Source organism: Mustela putorius, unplaced genomic scaffold (assembly GCF_011764305.1).
Source record: "Mustela putorius furo isolate JIRA1106 unplaced genomic scaffold, ASM1176430v1.1 tig00000596_pilon_pilon_pilon, whole genome shotgun sequence".
Taxonomy (NCBI): Eukaryota; Metazoa; Chordata; class Mammalia; order Carnivora; family Mustelidae; genus Mustela; species Mustela putorius.
In genome coordinates, this window is record NW_025421428.1 from 8,483,661 (window position 1) to 8,500,059 (window position 16,399).

The 16,399-nt window shown below is 45.5% G+C and overlaps 1 long non-coding RNA gene across 1 annotated transcript; it reads left to right on the plus strand.

Annotated features, from left to right (window-relative positions):
* The first annotated feature begins 9,081 nt into the window (after positions 1-9,081).
* On the plus strand, positions 9,082-15,075 carry LOC123392811. Its single transcript, XR_006607509.1, has 3 exons — positions 9,082-9,271; positions 12,138-12,181; positions 14,926-15,075. It is a non-coding gene; the product is annotated as an uncharacterized LOC123392811 (long non-coding RNA).
* Positions 15,076-16,399: the final 1,324 nt, after the last annotated feature.

Genomic DNA, 16,399 nt, shown 5'->3' on the forward strand with positions numbered 1-16,399 from the left:
ACGCTCAATCCCTCTCTCAAATAAATAAATAAATATATATTTTTTTAAAAAATCCCAATTCCCCAAATTATGTATCCTTCCATTTTTGCTTGTTTTTGAGCTTTTTACAAGAGCTATCATACCATGCGTAGCCTTCTACTAGTTTCTTTATAAAAATCGTTATCATTGTCAGCCTTCATCCGTGGTGTTGCACAGAAACACTGCTGGTTGCAATATAACAGTCCATTTATGTATTAATTGCGGATATTTGGGTTTTGTCAGCTTTTCACCAAAATGAACGACGCTGCAGTGAGTGTCCAGCCACAGGGCTGCTCATACTCACATGCCAGGCAGAGTCTTTCCAGAACATAAGCAGCTAGGGGTGCGGCTGGGTTGGTGGGATATGCGCAGAGTCCGCTTTACAAGACGAAGCCGGTGTTTTCCAAAGAGAATTTACTATTCACATTCCTACCAGCCGTGAACTAGAGTTCCTGTTACTCTCTACCCTTGACAGCACTTGCCAATTTTGACTTGCCCCAAAGGACTTGAATTTGCTACTTACTCCCTTACTGCTAATGAGATGGACCATCTTTCCATATGTATATTCTCCAATGGTGAATCCTCTTTTGGGAAATGCTTATTTATTGTGTCTTTTGCTCATGTTTCTTTCGGGGTTTTTTTGTCTTTTTCTCATTTACTTTTAGGGTTGTTACTTTTTTTTTTTTTTTTTTTGGTATGTTCTGGATACAAATCCTTTGTTAATTATATGTGTTATAGTAATTTCTTCCAGTATATGAAATACAAGTTCTTCATTTTAATGTAGACTAATTTAATATATATTTTATGGTTTGACTTTTTTTGTTTTTTGTCTTATTTACAAAATCCTTCCCTACCCAAGTCATTAAAAATATTCCCTTATGTATTTCATCTTAAATTTTTAACTTCTCGGGGCACCTGGGTGGCTCAGTGAGTTAAAGCCTCTGCCTTTGGCTTGGGTCATGATCTTGTGGTCCTGGGATCGAGCCCCACATCAGGCTCTCTGCTCAGCGGAGAGCCTGCTTCCTCCTCTCTCTCTCTGCCTGCTGCTCTGCCTACTTGTGATCTCTTGTCTGTCAAATAAATAAATAAAATCTAAAAAAAAAAAATTTTTTTTTGAACTTCTCACTTTCACATTTAGAATTTTTAATCCATTAAGAATTTATTTTGGAGAGGGTTCCTGGGTGGCTCAGCCATTAAGCAGCTGCCTTTGGCTCAGGTCATGCCCAGAGCCCTGGGATCGAGCCCTGCATCCAGCTCCCTGCTCAGTGGTGGATCGGCTTCTCCCTGTCCCTGCTCCTTCTTTCTCTCTCTCGCTCACTCTCAATCTCTCTCTCGATCATTCTCAATCTCTCTCAAATACATAAATAAAAGCTTTAAGAAAAAATTTTTAGAAATGAAAAATCTTTAAAAAATTTATTTTGGGTACAGGTGGGATAAAGGTCCAATTTCATACTTTCTCATATGGGTAACCAATTATTCAGGCACTTGCCTTGAATAGTTAGTTAATCCTTTCCCAGTGGTCTGAAGAGCTGGGTCTATTGTATGTCAGGTTTTCGTGTGTGTGAGCGTTTATTAATGTCACATTGTTCTGTTGGGCTAATCTTACCAGGACTGCGCTATCTTAAGGACGAATACTTTGTGTTAGTCTGTATTGCATTTAGGACATGTTTTACCACCACTTCCTCTTCAAGATTGTATGAGTTTTTCTTGGCCTTTTGTTATTGCACATAGATTTTAGAATCAGCTTGCAAAGTACTTTTCAAAGTCTCGTTGGGATTTTTACTAGAATTATAATCATATAGATTAATATAGGGAGAATTGATAAAATACAGATAATGTGTCTTTCCCTCCTTGAACAGGACCAACCTCCCTGTTTATTTAGGTCTTCTTTAATATCTTTCAACACAGCTGTAGGACTTTCTGAGTATCAGGTCGTAGACACCTTTTATTAGCTTTAGTTTTAGAGTCCTTACTTTCTGTCAATTACCTAAATGTTGTCTTTTTCTGAATCGTTTTATAAGCAAGCATAGAGAAGGCAATTTAGTTTTAAATATTATCCTATATCTTGCCATCTTGATAAGCTCTTACTAATTCTAATAATCTCTCAGTATATTATTTTGGTTTTTGTTCTGTTTTGTGTTTTCAGAGATTTTATTTATTTGACAGAGAGAAAAAGGGAGAGAGCGCACAAGCAGGGGGAACAGCAATCAGAAGGAGGGGGAGGGGGCGCCTGGGTGGTTCAGTGGGTTGAAGCCTTTGCATTTGGCTCAGGTCGTGATCTCAGGGTCCTGGGATGGAGCCCTGCATCGGGGAGCCTGCTTCCTCCAATCTCTCTCTCTGCCTACTTGTGATTTCTGTCTGTCAAATAAATAAATAAAAATCTTTAAACAAAAAAAAAAGGGGGGGGGAGAAGCAGACTCCCCTCAGAGCAGGGAACTGCAATGAGTGTCCAGCTGGCAGCTGGGCTCGATCCCAGGACCCTGAGATCATGACCTGACCTGAAGGCAGATGCCTAACTGACTGAGCCACCCAGGAGCCCCTTATTTTGGTTTTTTAATGTAAATAAATGTATCTGGAAATGATGTTTCATCTCTTCCTAATAACAATATATGATATTCTGATGGGTAATATAAGATATATATATATATAATTATTATATATGGTATTATAAAATTTATTAATGATACCGGTATTATATTCATATATATATTCATGTTAAACCACCCTTGCATTCATGGTATAAAGCCAGTTTGGTCATGATTTTAAATATTTTGTTGGATTCAGTTTTCTCCTATTCTTTTTTGTTGTTGTTAAGATTTTACTTATTATTTGACACACAGAGAGAGAGCACAAGCAGGAGGAGCTGACAGGCAGAAGCAGACGCCCCACTGGGGAGGGAGCCTGATGTGGGGCTTGATCCCAGGACCCTGAGATCATGACCTGAGCTGAAGGCAGCTGTTTAACCAACTGAGCCACCCAGGTGCACCCAGTCTTCTATTCTTTCTTGATTTTTGAATGTAGGCACATCAAATTGTCCTGATTTGGGTATTAAAGTTAGACGGGATTCTCAAAGTGAGATGAGTAGGGCTTCCTCTTTTCTGTCCTCTGGGTGAGTTTGTATAAAATTATAATATCTGTTCTTTGGATGTTTGGAATCATTTGGGCTTGATATTTTCTATGTGGAACTATTTCAGCTGTATATTCAATTATGTATGGTAGTTATGGGATTATTCAAGGTTTTTATTTCTTCTTGAGTCATTTCTTATTAGTTCTGTGTTTCAAGGAATTTGTGCACTTTGCCTGTTTTAAAATTTATTACTAAAGGACAAATTAGTAATTTATTATTAATAGAACATTCTCTTTTTTATCTTTTTTTTTAACTTTCATTTATGCAATCTCCATACCCCACCTGGGACTCAAACTCACGACCCTGAGATCAAGAATCACATGCTCTTCTGACTAAGCCAACCAGGTGCCCCTCATTTTTATCTTTTTAATTTCTGCTTATTGCTAAATTCTGTAGCAATATTTCCTTTCTCAGTCTTAATATGACTGATTTATGCCCGTGTCTTTTTACTTCTTACATTTTGCCAATATTTATCTGTGTTATTAGTCTTTCAAAGAACCAATTTGGTCCTTGTTGCTTCTATGTATCTTTATTTTTCCAATTTATTAATTTATGGTATTCTTCACTTTCACCAAATTCTGTTCTTGTTTTCCTAACTTTGTGAGATGGATGCTTAACTCAATGTCAGCCTTTTTTTTATTCTAACATAAGTATTTTGGGCTCTACATTTCCGTCAAACTAGCACTTTTGCTGCATTCCACATGTATGGATATGTAATTTTTTCATTCAGTTCTAAGTACTTTAAAAAGTACCTTAGGTGGGGGCACCTGGGTGACTCAGTCATTAAGCATCTGCCTTCAGTTCAGGTCATGATCCCAGGGTCCTAGGATCAAGCCCCACATCCAAGTAGGCTCCCTGCTCAATGGGAAGCCTGCTTCTCCCTCTCCCACTCCCCCTGCTTGTGTTCCCTCTCTCCCTGCACCTCTCCCTGTCAAATCAATAAATAAAATAGTTAAAAAAAAAAGATATTTGGGGCACCTAGGTGGCTCAGTGGGTTAAGCTTCTGCCTTCAGCTCAGGTCCTGGTCTCAAGGTCCTGGGATCAAGTCCCACATCGGGCTCTCTGCTCAGCAGGAAGCCTGCTTCCCCTCTCTCTCTGTGCCTGCCTCTCTGCCTACTTGTGATCTCTCTCTGTCAAATAAATAAATAAAATCTTTAAAAAAAAAAAAAAAGTAAGAAAGGAGAAATGAGAACCATGGAAAAGATGGTGAGTCAAACTTGCTCAGGTTTGTTAATTGTTTAAATCCTCTATATTGGGGTGCCTGGGTGGCTCAGTGGGTTAAAGCCTCTGCCTTTGGCTCAGGTCATATCTCCGAGTCCTGGGATCAAGCTCCTTATTGGGCTCTCTGCTCAGCAGGGAGCCTGCTTCCTCCTCTCTCTGCCTGCCTCTCTGCCTACTTGTGGTCTCTGTCTGTCAAATAAATAAATAAAGTCTTTTTAAAAATACTAATTAATAATTATTTTAAAATCCTGTATATCTTACTGTTTTTCATTACTTGACATTCCAATAATTGCAAGAGATTTGTTGAAATCTTTCATAAAAATCACAGATTTATCAATTTTTCTCTGTAGTTCTTCCATTCTGGCTTTGTATATTTTGAGGCTGTTTTATTCATTCAATTGTTTTATCATCCAGATGCATTAAAACCTTTATTATCTTTATCTCTTACAATAATATTTAATTTAATCTCTATTTTTTTATACTAATAAAGCCACTCCAACTTTCCTTTGGTTGGTATTTTTCTGCTGTATCATTATGAATACTTTTACTTTCAGCCTTTCAGTGTCCTCATGTTTTAGGAGTGGGTCTTGTAGACCACACATGGCTGGTTTAAATATTCAATGTGGGGGGTGCCTGGGTGGCTCTGTGAGAAGAGCATGTTGTTGATCTGTGGGTCATGAGTCTGAGCTCCATGTTGAGTGTAGAGATTACTTTAAAATAAATACATACATAAACTTTAAAAAATAAAAAATATTTCTGATAATTTCTAGTCTTTTAACTAGAGAATGTAGCACATTTGCATTTTTTAAAGATCAGTGATAAATTTGAACTTGTATCTGCCATCTAATTTTGTGCTTTTTTTGACTCACCATCTTTTCCATGGTTCTCATTTCTCCTTTCTTACTTTTTTAAAAATTGAGGATTTTCCCCCTTTCTTTCATTTCCTTTCCTCTACAGTTGGTAAATGCATTCTCCTTTTCTATTCTTTCAATAATTGCCCTTAAAATTATATCTTTCAAACTTAAAAAAGTCTAAAGTTAATAATTATCTTATTCCACCACCCCCCAAATGATTCAAGGACCTTCAACCACATTAATTCCAATTACTTCTCCGAACTGTATACAACTGATGTTCAGTATTTGAGATTTGCCCTTTTTCTGTCCACAAAGGAGACACATGGGGCTCCTTGATCAGCGGGGAGCCTGCTTCTCCCTCTCTCTCTGCCACTCCCCCTGCTTGTGCTCTCTCTCTCTCTCTCTCTGCCAAATAAATAAGTAATAGAAATAAAAATTAAAAAACATTGCTTAAAATTCTGCCCTGTTTATATTCAGGAAGTTGTAAGCTTTAAAAACAAATAAATAATAGCCAAAGTATTTAGGAAAGGTATCTAAGTATAGGGTTTATAATATTGCTGACTCTCACTCATAGTGGCTTGTTTCCTTGTAGTTTGATAATCGCTGATTGGGAGCTCATGCTTGTTAATTAATTTATTTGAGAGAGAGAGAGAGAGCACGCATGCAAACAGGGAGGGATATGGCAACAGTGGGGAGTAGAGGGAGGCAAAGAGAGAATCTTAAGCAGGCTCTGTGGTCAGCACAGAGCCAGAGGTGGGGCTTGATCTCAATCAAGACCCTGAGATCATAACCCAAGCAGAAACCAGGAGTCAGATGCTTAACTGACTGAGCCTCCCAGGTGCCCCATGTTTTGTTGATCTGAATCTGAGAGAATCCTGGGGGCCTAAGTTGAAGGTGCCTTCCTCCTGAGACACACTTATTTCTGCTGGGAGCCTGGGGCTGATATTAACCTGGAGCTACTTCAACCACCTGTAAGGGACCCTGACTCAGTGTACGAGTCTCATGCTGAGTTTTCTCACCTTGCCTCTGGCTGTGACTTAATTTGCCTATCATGGCACTTATTTCAACATTCAGCATAATTTCCCCATTAACCTGTTATTCACCACTCTAATGCTTTAGTTTCAGTTCCACCTTGTGTTTTTCCTGGCAGAAGATGTTGAGTGGAGATTTTCCTTACTTCCTAACAAACCCAGCAATGCATTAAAAAGGCTAGTTTATTCATTTTGTTTTAATAATTCATGCAGAATCTTGTTGAATTTTAATGGGAGGGCCTTTCAGAGCACTAGTTCACCATCTCGCCAAAAGTGGAAATCCCAGGATGCTACTATTATCCCCATTTTATAAATGAGGAAACTGAGGCTCAGAACATGGAATGTCTTGCTCAAGAATACACAGCCATCCAGTGGCAGAGTCCAGACTAGAAGCCATCCTCTCTGACTCCAGACCCCAAGCGTGAGTATTTGACCAGAGGGTTGCTGGTTCCCCAAAGGAAAAGAAATGTATTTACAGGGTTGTCACCTTGGAGCAGGAGGTGCAGGCCAGGCCAACACTCTGGGATGAGCTCCCAAGCTTCTGCTGGGGAAAGAATGAAGAGACCCAGTCTCGCTCAGAGTGGGTGGGCCCCAGCCATCCAGCACCATCCAGCACCAGGTGAGCCTGGCTCACCCAGGGCCTTTGTAATGGGGCACTCAGCCTGCTGCTCCCATCCTGGGAAGGGAGCCAGCAGGCACTTCCTGCACTTTGGTTGCCATGACAACCGGTCATCCTAGGAGATGCGAAAGCCATAGGCAGCAAGTGAACGGGTTTCTGAATCTTGAGACCTCATTACAGGTAGATCCTCTGCAGCCTTGAGAGCCAGTGTGAGGGGGGCTCGGAGGAAAGATCATTTGTGTGGAACAGTAATGTTCAAACAAGCCATTCACCAGCCCACACCCCCGTTATGGGGGCCGCAGAGCCCCAAGCCCAAGCAAGTCTAGAAACAGGCTGGGGTCCCAAACAATATCAGGTTCCCCTTTCTCACTCAACAGCAGTCATCTCATACACTCCTCAGCCAGACACTCGGGCCCCTGCGATAAACGAGGACTCCTGCCCTCAGTGAGCCATCTGTCTAGTGGCCTAGTGCAAGGGCCAGACAAGCCTTAACAGTGCATCATAACCAGGGGACAAGGGAGCACCGCGGTCACAAGAGTACAGGAAAGGGCTTCATTCTAGGAACGCGTCCCTGAGCAGAAGGATGCATTTGAGCCGGGCCTCAAATGGTGATGAGAAGCCAAGCCCTGGAGAGAGAGGAGGGAACGACACATGGCGGGCAGAGGAAATCACGTGCAATGGTTTCAGAAGCACGCAAGAGCAAAGTGACTTTGGGGAAGCCAGGCGAGGAAAGCAGGGAAGGCGGCCGGAGAGGGGGGACAGGCCAGAGCCTGAAGACCTTGAGCGAGATGCTATGGACTCTGGCTTTATCCTGGGAGCAGCCGGCGGCCCTTAAAGAGTTTTATGAGGCTATGACGGGGCCCAACTGTCATCACAGTATGGAGGATGGATAGGAGCTGCGGACCAGACTGCAGGGATGAGGGGGAAGGGGACAGATCTGAGAGATGTTTAGAAGGGTAAATCAACAGGATACAGTGAGAGATTGTACGTGAGGAGCGTGAAAAGATGGGAGCATTAACCAGGAGAAGGAGGGAACGCAGGAGCAGGGGTGGGAACAGGGGAGGGGCGGCCATAGCGGGCCTTGGCTGGGTCATGTGGAGGTGACCAATTTTCCTCATAAAAATGCCGGTGGTTGAGCTCCCTAGAGTGTGATATCCAGGACATTTCCTCTCCAGGTCAATGGAGAGAAAAAAAAAAATGTTTCGGGGCCTTCTTCAGGCTGGAGGCTTCCAGCAGACTTTAGCCACAAGGTGGGGAGCTCCAGCTGCTGTTCTGCCCCCACTGTCTTCCCCACACACCCTTGCTCTGAACTACAGCAGTCCTGGTGTCCCCCAGTCCTGGCAAGGGGCTTTCTGGGGAGCTGGTGTCTCCCACTGCTGCGCCAAAGGGCGCATCTCCCAGGCCGGTGGGGCCAAATTTCTGTTTTGTGCCTTGTTTCCTTCTGGTTATGTACTTGTCACAGTTGTGTGGGTGGCGGCTTGGTGGTGCAGACCGGGGATCTGTTAATAAGGAGTGAGTTGTCAAGAAGTCAAGGTGATGACTGCAGGTCTGAGAAAGGCGGCTCTGGAGTCAGACAGAACTATGGGTAAATCCTGGCTGTACCCGAATTGACTGTTTCTGTGGGCAGTGTCTCCCCCACTTAATGGGATCCACAGATACTCCACGTCCTCACACATCCTGCTCACACTTCTCTCTCCCTCGCACCCCCTCACAGGTTCACAGTCACCTGCTGTTCATGCTCCCCTCTCAGGGCAAGGCCACACTCCCTCCCCGTCCCTCCGAATGATCTCGGTAGGGAGTCCTCTCAGGCTCCTGAGGGAATCCTTTGGGGGCCAGTGGCCTCTTCCCTCTTCTCCCTTCATCTCCAGCCCCCAGTTTGATCTCCAAGCAGGTGCCAGGCCTGGCCATCAGCGACCGGAGGTTTCTGTACCTGACCCTGCCTCTGGACTTGAGGGCACCACCCCGCCTCCAGGGGAAGCTGACCGAGGCGAGGGGGGTGGGTTTGGCAACGCGACTGGGTCCCCAAGACTGGTATCTGTCTCTGCTGCTCTTATTCCCTCTTCCAGCAGTGCCCCCACCACACCGCCCCGCAACACTCCCGGAGCAGGAGGAGGGAGGTGCGGCGCGCCCTGGAGTCTGGGAAAGGGGCGGGGCCGGGCGCGCCGAAGCAAACCCCGCCCTTTGGGCCGGGACAGCCCAGAACCCCTTCCCGCAAGGTCCCGCGGGTCGGGGGGGTTCGCAGGCCGGGCGCCCTTGCAGACTCTGGGCGCCCCGGGCCTGACCCGCGCCCTGCCTGCTGGGGCCACCCCTCGGCCGGGGCAGGCTCCCAGACCCCAGCACCCGCTTCCTCCCCGGGGCGGAGCCCGGCGGCCGCAAGCCAAGCGCCGTAAAATTTAAAGAGGTGAGAGAGACACTGCGCAGAAACCTCAGCGGCGCGGGGAAATGAAATAAGGCCTCCCTTCGGGGAGCCCGCCCCCGCCCGCGCGGCCCGGGCCCCGGGTCGCCCCGCGGGGTCCAGGTGCGGGCCCCGCGCCCAGCAGACCCTCCTCGGGCCTGGGGTACAGACAAGCTCCCCACGTTGCCCACCCCCCACCCAGCGTGGGGGAGAGAGTCCAGGCACCCAGGGATCCGGACCCCAACAACCTGCCGAGGGTCCCAGGTTAGGGCCCCGGCTGGTTCCTGCCCTTCGTCCGCCCCGGGGCAGAGAGCGTCCCCTCCCCCACGTGAAAGAGCGAACTCCGAAGTACCCCCCCCCCCAGTCCCCACTTGTCCTTCCTCAGGTGTCGGGCGGTGCTTCTGGTTCCCGCTGCCCCTCCCTCACCGCGCCGTCTGAGTCCCCCCCCAAGCCCGTGCAACCCCCCGCGTTCCCCCATGATGGATGGAGCCTTCGGGGAGCCGGCGCGGGCGGGCTGGGCTCAGGCGGAAATGAAGAGGATAAGATCTGCGAGCCGAGTCGCCCGTGACACCGTGATATCCGCCTTGCTCGCTGCTCTCCGGGTGATGGATGGGGCGGAGCACCCCCACCCCCAGCCGCGCGGGCGGTGCGGCCAAGGGTCCCCGCCCCGCGGCCCCGGAACCCCGCCCCCCACGACCGAGCTCCGGCGCGCGCGGAGAGACACACACACACACACACACACACACACACACACACACACACACCACCCCACCCCCCGCGTCGCTCCTCCCCAAAACACCGCACTGCGGCCACACTCTAGACGGACCGATCCCTTCCCTCCCTACACACCACGCCCACGTCTCTGGCGCTGCCCCACACTCATGCAGGGGCTGTCCCTCTTCCCCTAATACACTTGGAGCGACCCTTCCCCTGCACTCGCAAGAACAAGACTAGCTTGAGCGCGAACTACACCTTACACATTTGCCCATCCAGCTGCCTCTTGCCTGCGCTCATATACACACATGCAGGCAGACTGTACCCACTGGTCCCCAACACGGTTTTCCAGGAGTCTCCTGAACCACTCAGAAAAAAGATAGGACCACTTTGAGACTCAGCCCTTGGGTGGTGGGGGGAGTCTCGGGGTCAGGACAGCAGTTGCTGCTTGCGTCCATCATCTTGTTTGGCCACTGATCAGGTCAGGCTCGGCATGGACAGGCAGTGGGCAGCGCTAGTACGGTCCAAACAGGCCTCACTGTCTGTGTTGCCATGGTTACCAACCTCTAGCACTATCACACAGCAACATCATTACCATGGTTACAGGCACGCATCCCCCTCCACCAAGTGCCATTTGCTTGTTGTGCCCATTACCTTTTATTCGTTCAGTCATTCGTGTATTCACCCATCCCCTGGCTTTGCTCATCACTGGGGGTTCAGAGATGAGCGAGTCGAAGCCTGCTGTGGGGAGTGCACAGCGAGTGGGGGACAGAGGTAAGCAACCATTGGCGTTGTACATTCCGCAGAGCCCTGAAGAACAATTACGACTTGCCTCATAGATGTTTTGGTGGAAGGGATACTCGGGGGACACCAGGCAGGAAAGCAACAATAAGAACATGAGGGCAGATGTTGGCGAGGATGTGGAGAAAGGGGAACCCTCCTATATTGGTGGGAATGCAAGCTGGTGCAGCCACTCTGGAAAACAGCATGGAGGTTCCTCAAAAAGTTGAAAATAGAGCTACCCTACAACCCAGCATTCGCACTACTGGGTATTTACTCTAAAGATCCCAATGTAGTGATCTGAAGGGGTACGTGCACCCCAATGTTTATAGCAGCAATGTCCACAATAGCCAAACTATGGAAAGAGCCCAAATGTCCATCAAAAGATGAATGGATAAAGAAGATGTGGTGTATACACACAATGGAATACTATGCAGCCATCAAAATAAATGAAATCTTGCCATTTGCAACGAAGTGGATGGAACTAGAGGGTATTATGTGGAATGAAATAAGTCAATCAGAGAAAGACAATTACCACATGATCTCTCTGATATGAGGAATTTGAGAGGCAGGGCACGGGGTTGTGGAGAGTAAGGAAGGAAAAAAACAAGATGTGATCGGGAGGGAGACAAACCATAAGAGACTCTTAATCTCTCGAAACAAATTGAGGGTTGCTGGGGGATGAGGGATAGGGATGGGGTGTCTGGGTGATGGACATTGGGGAGGGCATGTGCTATGGTGAGTGCTGTGAAGTGTGTAAGCCTGACAATTCACAGACCTGTACCCCTGGGACAAATAATACATTATATGTTAAAAACAAAAACAAAAACAAAAACCACCAAACCATGAGGGTGCCAACAGCATCACCGCCCCCACGTGGTGCTCCGTGTGCTTGGATAAGAGTAGAGGCTAGGGTGTCACTAAGGCAGGTGTAAGGGCTGGTTGCTGCCACACTACTGAGGATCTTTAATGACCCAAGATTTCCCATGCTACAGCTCTGGGAGTCTGACAGACCTGGGTTCGAATCCTGAATTTGCCACCCGCTAGTTTAGGTACTTTAAGCACACCACTTCTCCACAGTGTCTGGCATTTATTTAGTAAGTGCCGGGGAAGCAGTTTTTGTTTTTGTTTTTGTTTTTTTGTTTTTTTAAATTGTTATTTTTAACCCCGCAAGAGCTTTGGAGAGTCATCAACATTAACACTTTTGGCCTCTAGGGGGAGCTCAAGCTCCTCTCTTCCTGATGTGCCTCCTAATGCTAAATTCCAGAAGAACCAGGGTGGCTGGTTAAGGCCAAGGGTATCATTGGAGGATGAAGTCTGGAAATGGGGCGCTCCTAGAAACTAGTCCCCCTATGTGTGTCCTTTCCTTTGTCCACAGGCTGTCTCTCAAAGGGAAGGAGTCCCTACCCAGGCATATGGCAGGTGGGTATAAGCTTGGGTCTTGCTCACCTGAGCTAGGGATTCAACACAGTGGTTTGAACCCAAGGCCTTAGATGATTATGCTTTAACTAGGGTTTCCCATCAGAACCAACCAGCAGGCTTTTTTGAAATGTGAATGGCTGGAAAATTCTGACTCAGCAGGTTTGGGTTTGATTCCTGAAGGAAGCTCCTTGGGGATTCTAATGGGCTCCCTGGTTAATTTCCCAGATATCCTGGCTGCGTATGCCCTGGGGACCAGCTCAGAGTACACACCTTTGGTACTGTCTGTGCTACTTCTCTTCCTTCTCAAGGACACTGCATCCCCAGAATTCTGCATATGTATAGCTATGGCCAGAGCTGCCATTTTCTTCCAACTGACGGCTTCGTAAATGAGCAACTGACCCAGGATATGCCAACTGGAATCCTTCCCTAAGATGTTTAGAAATTAGTTTATTAAAATTTTAAACATAAAATATTTCACATGTATGGAAGAATAGGGGATAATATAATAAAATCCTTCTGCTCATCACCCTTATTTAAGCAACTGTGAACATTTTGCCATATTACTTCTGTCTGATTTTGCTCTCATCCTGATTCCTTTTCATTACTCTCTTCTCTAAACTGGTGTGTGTCCTGCCCATCCACATTTTGATATGCTCACTATGTAGCTATCCATAAAAATTTAGTATTATTTTGTACATGTTTAATTTTTAAATGTTCATGTTGCTACATGTAGCCCAGGTTCATTCCTTTTACCTGAGGAGGAGTAGCCCATTGCACAAAAACACCACACTGTCTTTCTGTCTTTTTTTTTTTTTTTTTAAAGATTTTATTTTTTTATTTGACAGAGAGAAATTACAAGTACACTGAGAGGCAGGCAGAGAGAGAGAGAAGGAAGCAGGCTCCCTGCTGAGCAGAGAGCCCGATGCGGGACTCGATCCCAGGACCCTGAGATCATGACCTGAGCCGAAGGCAGCGGCTTAACCCACTGAGCCACCCAGGCGCCCAACACACTGTCTTAATTTCCTCTGCTATTGGTAGACAAACAGATTGTTGCTGAATTTTGTTGCAACTGTAGATAAGCCTCCAGTGAGCTGCTTCCAGCCTGTCTCCTTATGTCTAGAAGCAAAATGTTTCTGGGGCATAATACCAAGGGGAGGAATTGCTGGGTCCCGGGATGTGTATATTGTCAAGCTGTATTTCCAAATTGGTCTCCAAAGTATTTGCACTAATTTGCCCTCCCACCAGCAATGTGCAAGAGTCTTCATTTCTCCACATTCTTGCTAATAATACTTGGTACTGCCAGACTTTTAAATTTTTGCCCATTTGGTTGGTGTGATCTGGTATCTTATTGTTGACTGTGTGTGTGTGTGTGTGTGTGTGTGTGTGTTTCCACAATTATGAGTGAAGCTGGGCATCTTTTTAATTTTGCATAGGAAATTCCATTTCCTCTCTTGCGTATTTGTTGTTCAGATCCTTTGTTCACTCTTCTGCTGGTGGTTTGCCTTTAACTTATTGAAGTTCATTACGTAATCTGAATATTAATCTTTTTTTTTTAAGATTTTATTTATTTATTTGTCAGAGAGAGAGAGAGAGCAAGAGCGAGCACAGGCAGAGTGGCAGGCAGAGTCAGAGGGAGAAGCAGGCTCCCTGCGGAGCAAGGAGCCCGATGTGGGACTCGATCCCAGGACGCTGGGATCATGACTTGAGCCGAAGGCAGCTGCTTAACCAACTGAGCCACCCAGGCGTCCCCTGAATATTAATCTTTTACAGCTTTTTACTTTGAGAATGTTTTCTCTTATTTGTGGTTTTAGAATTTTTACATTGAGGACGTCTTTCTTTACTGTGCTTTGGGCACAGTAATAGACAAAATAATGAAGCAGAAAGGAGAGTCAAATGTATCAGTCTTTTCCTTCATGGTTGGTGTTTCCTCTCTTCTTTCTCTCTGTTTTTCCCATGTTCAAGAAATCTTTCCCTAAACAAAAAACATAAGATATTCTCTATAATAATTCTTCTAATTATTTTAAAGTGTTTGCTCTTTTACATTTAAGACCTCAAGTCACCTAGGTTTTTATATATGGGCTTCCATATATGTTATTTTTTTAAGATTATTTATTTATTTGACAGACAAAGATCACAGGTAGGCAGAGAGGCAGACAGAGAGAGAGGGCAAAGCAGGCTCCCCAGGGAGCAGAGAGCTCCCCCGACGTGGGGCTCAACCCCGGGACCCTAGGATCATGACCTGAGCTGAAGGCACAGGCTTTAACCCACTGAGCCACCTAGGTGCCCCATATATATTATTTTATATTGGCTCCCACAGAGATGGCCAGTTGTCCCAGCGCCATATGCTACATAGTTCCCCACTGCCCTCACTGACTTGTGAAGCTATCCTTGTCTTATAGGGACTTCCAATATTTGTATAATTCTGTGTCTGGTCTATGTTTCTTGTTCTGGTGATCTATTCGTTTATCCCTGTGCCACTCCACACAGTTTAGGTGATCATGTCTATATAAGAAATCTTGCCATATGGCAGATACGACTGAGACTGGCTAGCTTTTCACAATACCTGCTTCCTCTTGTTCTTGGGACCACAGCTGGGCTCTGTCTCCCAGCCTCCCTGGCAGTAGGCATGGCCCCATGAGTGAGTTCTGGCCAGTGATGTGAATGGAAACAATGTATACCATGTCTAAGCATTGCCTACAAAAACTTCCACGCATGATTCTTCACTCTCTTTCCTTTCCCATCAGCTTGATGCAAACATGCATGGTGCCTTGAAAGGTGGGAACCAAAAATGGAAGAAGACGGGGTCTACACCTTGCCGCTCGAAGGAGAGATGCCCACTGGTCAGGAACACCCATTTGGGATTTATAGAAGCCAGAAATAAACTTTTATCGTGTTTGAGTCATAAAGATGTTGAGGTTTCTTTGTTTCAGCTACTACTGATCACCCTTATACAGTAGGGCTAAGTATCTCCATATCCTCTTGTTCCTCTCCAAAATAGTCTCAGATATTCCTGACCCTTATCATCATAGGAATTTTAAGATTAGTTTACCAAGTTTCTTCAGAAAACTTCACTGTGCCTTTGGTTGGAATTCCATTTAATTTCTTCTTCTTCTTCTCTTCTTCTTCTTCTTCTTCTTCTTCTTCTTCTTCTTCTTCTTCTTTCTTCTTCTTCTTCTTCTTCTTCTTCTTCTTCTTTTTAAGATTTTTTATTTATTTGACAGAGCAAGAAAGGACAAGCAGGGGGAGCAGCCGGTAGAGAAAGAGAGAGAAGCAGGCTTCCTGCTGAACAAGGAGCCCAACGTGGAACTCAATCCCAGGACCCTGGGATCACGACCTGAGCCAAAGGCAGACACTTAACCGATGGAGCCACCCAGGTGCCCTCCATTTAATTTCTATATTAATATGTGGAGGCTCACTCTCTCTTTTTTTTTTTTTAAACAGCTGTAACTTATTTATTTATTTATTTATTTATTTATTTGACAGATAGATCACAAGTAGGCAGAGAGGCAGGCGGGGTGGGGGGAGCAGGCTCCCCGCTGAGCAGAGAGCCCAATGTGGGGCTCGATCCCAGGACCCTGAGATCATGACCTGAGCCAAAGGCAGAAGCTTTAACCCACTGAGCCACCCAGGCGCCCTGGAGGCTCACTCTCTCTACAACACTGAGCCTTTCAATTGATAAACATAACTGATTTATTTCCATATTATTTTAGATGGTATTAGATCTTATTTGATTCAATTTTATTAGATCAATAAAGATACAGAATTCATTTTTACATAGATCCTGTGAATCATCTGTTACATTTAATCACAGTTATGTTGATTTTGTTGCCGTCGTAAATGAAATCTTTTTCTTTTTCATACTCTGTGTCCTAATTTGTTGCTGCCGTTACATAGAAGCCCCAGTGGTTTTTGAATATTTATCTTGTATCTGGCAACCTTGATAAATTCTCTTTTAGTTCTAATGTTGTCTATTTTTTGGATTTTCTGTGTAAACTTTGCACAGTGGCAGTATCGAAGCCAATGAGGTTTATCTGAGGCGCAATTATTGCTAAATGGATTTTCTACATAAAAGATCATATAAAAGATGTTTTTACTTGCTATTCCCACTGCCTAGAACTACTTTATCCCCACTGGTTCACTCCTTCATGACCTTCAGGCCCTTTTCAAATATCATTGAATCAGTGAGACCTTCCGTAACCTGTATAAAATCACAAGCGT